Here is a 3,160-nt window from a genome sequence, read left to right as displayed (position 1 = left end):
ATTTTTCTTCATCGAATCGGCGTAGGCACTGCTTCACTGGCCTAGAGCCGGCCCGGATGTCCAAGGCATGCTCGGCGACCTCCCTCGGTATGCCTGGCATGTCCAAGGGAGTCCATGTGAACATATCAGCATTCGCACGGAGAAAGTCGATGAGCACGGCTTCCTATTTTATGTCGAGAGTGGCGCTGATCCTCAGCGCTCGGTCATCAGGGCATGCGGGGTCGACTGGGACGAGTTTGATGGCCTCCGCGGGCTCGAAAGTCCCGGCTCGATGCTTGGGCTCAGGCAGCTGGCTACCAAATCGGTCAAGGTCGACGATGAGGGTCTCGGCCTCCACGAGAGCCTTGGTGTACTCGACGCACTCGACGTCGCAGTCGTATGCATGTTCGTACGTGGACTCAATCACGATGATGCCATTGGGACCTGGCATCTTGAGCTTGAGGTAGGTGTAGTTGGGGACCGCTATGAACTTGGCGTAGCACGGCCGCCCTAGGACAGCATGGTAGGTTCCTTTGAACCCAACCACCTCGAAGGTAAGGACCTCCTTGCGGTAGTTGAAGGGGGTGCCGAAGCAAACAGGAAGGTTGATGCGCCCGAGGGGTCACGTGCGTTTCCCCAGCACGATGCCGTGGAAAGGTGTGGCGTCACCCCGGAGCCACGACCGGTCGATTTCTAGGAGCTCCAGGGTGTTGGCGTAGAGGATGTTGAGGCCGCTGCCTCCGTCTATCAACACCTTGGTGAGTCGGGTGTTGCTGATGATTGGGTCGACAACAAGTGGGTACTGCTTGGGATTCAGGACATGGTCAGGGTGGTCATCCTGATCAAAGGTGATCGCTTCCCGAGACCAGTCGAGGTATCGGGGAGTGGCCACCTTAACCGAGAAGACCTCTCAGCATTCTCTCTTTTGCTGGCGCGCCATAAGGCACGCCGAGGGTTCGCCAAAGATCATGAAGGCGTTGTGCACCTCGGGGAACCCTTCGTCCTTATCGTCGTCTCGGTCGCCGGCACCTTTCTTCTTGGTATCGTCGTCGGGGAGCCCGAGCTTGGTGTAATAACACCGGAGCATGGTGCAATCCTTGAGGGTGTGCCTCACCGGGCCTTGGTGATAAGGGCAGGGCTTTTTCAGCATGTTGTTAAAGAGCCTAGGGCCCCTGGGGCCTCAGGGATTCTTGCATTCTACGGCCACGACTAGATCAGCCTCGAGGATCTCTTGCTTCCCCTGGCGACCCTTTTTCTTTTTCCTGGGGAGGCGGGGAGCCAAGGCCTCGGTGGCCTCATCCCTTCGCTTCCCCTTGGCGTCGTTGTCGGGGAAGATGGCTCCAACTGCCTCTTCGCCCAAGGCAAAGTTGGTGGCGATGTCGAGGAGCGCGGTAGCTAAGCGCGGCATGTTCCGGCCTAACTCTCGGACCAAGTCTCGGCAGGTGGTGCCGGAGAGGAAAGCCTGGATGATTTCTGAGTTGCCGACGCTGGGCAACTCGGTGCACTGTTTGGAGAAGCGCCGGATGAAGTCTCGGAGAGACTTGTCCGGTTTCTGGCGACAGCTCTTAAGGTCCCAGGAGTTTCCAGGGCGCATGTATGTGCCCTAGAAATTCCCGATAAAGATCCTAACCAAGTCGTGCTAGTCGTGGATCTATGAAGGAGGAAGGTGTTCGAGCTAGGCTCATGCCGAGTCCGACAAGAGCAAGGGGAGGTTGCGAATGATGAGCAGGTCATCATCCGCGCTGCCTAGCTGACAAGCCAGGCGGTAATTGGCCAGCCAAAGCTCGGGGTTGGTTTTGCCGCTGTATTTTGTGAGGTTGGCCGGTTGGCGAAACTGGGCTAGAAACTGAGCGCCGCGGATGGACCTGCTAAAGACTCAGGGGCCTGGAGGTTCAGGTGAGGGGCTGCGGTCCTCCTCACTGTCGTAGCGGCCGCCTCGGTGTGGACGGTAGCCGTGGGCGGGCCCCTCATTATCGTGGTGTCGTCGCCTGCTGACCACCTCATGGTTGTCCCATGCCTCGTGTCGGTTGTCGAGGCGGTCGTGCAGCATGGGGACCCTATTGATTGCCGGCGCCCGAGCAGGCTTGTGATGAACCGAGGCCACCCTATCCCACCGACGCGGTGCCGAGGGGAGGTACGAGGCGGCTCCACGCCGCCAGGAGGCGGAACTCTCGGCCTGCTGCACCACGGAGATCTCGAGGAGATCCTGGAGCTCGCCATGAACCCGTCGCCCCTCCATGGTAGAAGGCTCGGGCATCGCGCGCACTAGCATCGCCGTAGCTACGACATTCTGGCTAGCGTGATTGAAGATTGGGGGGTGATCGCCCCCTTTGTCGTCATTGATGCGATGGTGGACGTCGCGAGCCCACCACCAGGCTCCTTGACCGTCACCGCGGCCCTGCTGCTCCTGCTCGAGAGTGTTTCAGAGCTGTTGCAAAAGGAGTCAATCTTGCTCGACCTTGGCCTGAAGCTCACGGAGCTGCTCCAGGTTTGGGCGTTGAAGTTATCCGAGGGCAAGGTTCTCGTTCCGCGCTGCCGGTGGGACAATGCATGAGGGCATGGCATTGCCCGTTCCCTAGCGAAGCGGAGTATGGTTGCCTACCCCCTCGTCCTCATTGCTCGTGCTTGGCATCCTGAGTCCGACGTGGAAGCACTCACGAGTGGGATCGTAAGTACCTTCATCGTCAGAGTCGGAGTAGCTGAAGCAATAGTCACTCGCGGCTAGGAAGCGACGCATGGCTTTAGGGTCGTGAAGCCTAGAGAAATCCACTCTGGCCCATGCCTCATCCACCTCCGAGGAGTCAGCGTGGGAGTGAGTCGAAGTCGCGATACCGAAGTCGAGGGCGAAATGTTGGTGGTGTCCCGAGGGCTCCGCGTGAGTGGAAGCGTAGGCATAAGCATAGGAGGTGGCGGCATTTCTCAACTCGAAGGGGTACGGAGATGGTGCCATCACCGGGTTCTGCTCCGCCGGAGCTAGCTCCTCAAGAGGTGGCGGGGCAGAGCTTGGTGGCGGGGCGTTGCCGCACGCCACCGGCGTCTTTCCCTCGTCCAGGCTCAGACCAGATAGGTCCCCAACCAGGGACCTTGTGCCAACAGCTGGGCATGGGATATCGACGGAGCGCGGCGTGTCGCCCTGGGTTCGCGTGGTGTCGACGTGGCCTCGCTCACGTCGTGCCTGGCG

Source organism: Miscanthus floridulus, chromosome 2, assembly GCF_019320115.1.
Source record: "Miscanthus floridulus cultivar M001 chromosome 2, ASM1932011v1, whole genome shotgun sequence".
Classification (NCBI taxonomy): Eukaryota; Viridiplantae; Streptophyta; class Magnoliopsida; order Poales; family Poaceae; genus Miscanthus; species Miscanthus floridulus.
The sequence above is the reverse complement of the archived record's forward strand: the minus strand, read 5'-3'. Positions refer to the sequence as shown.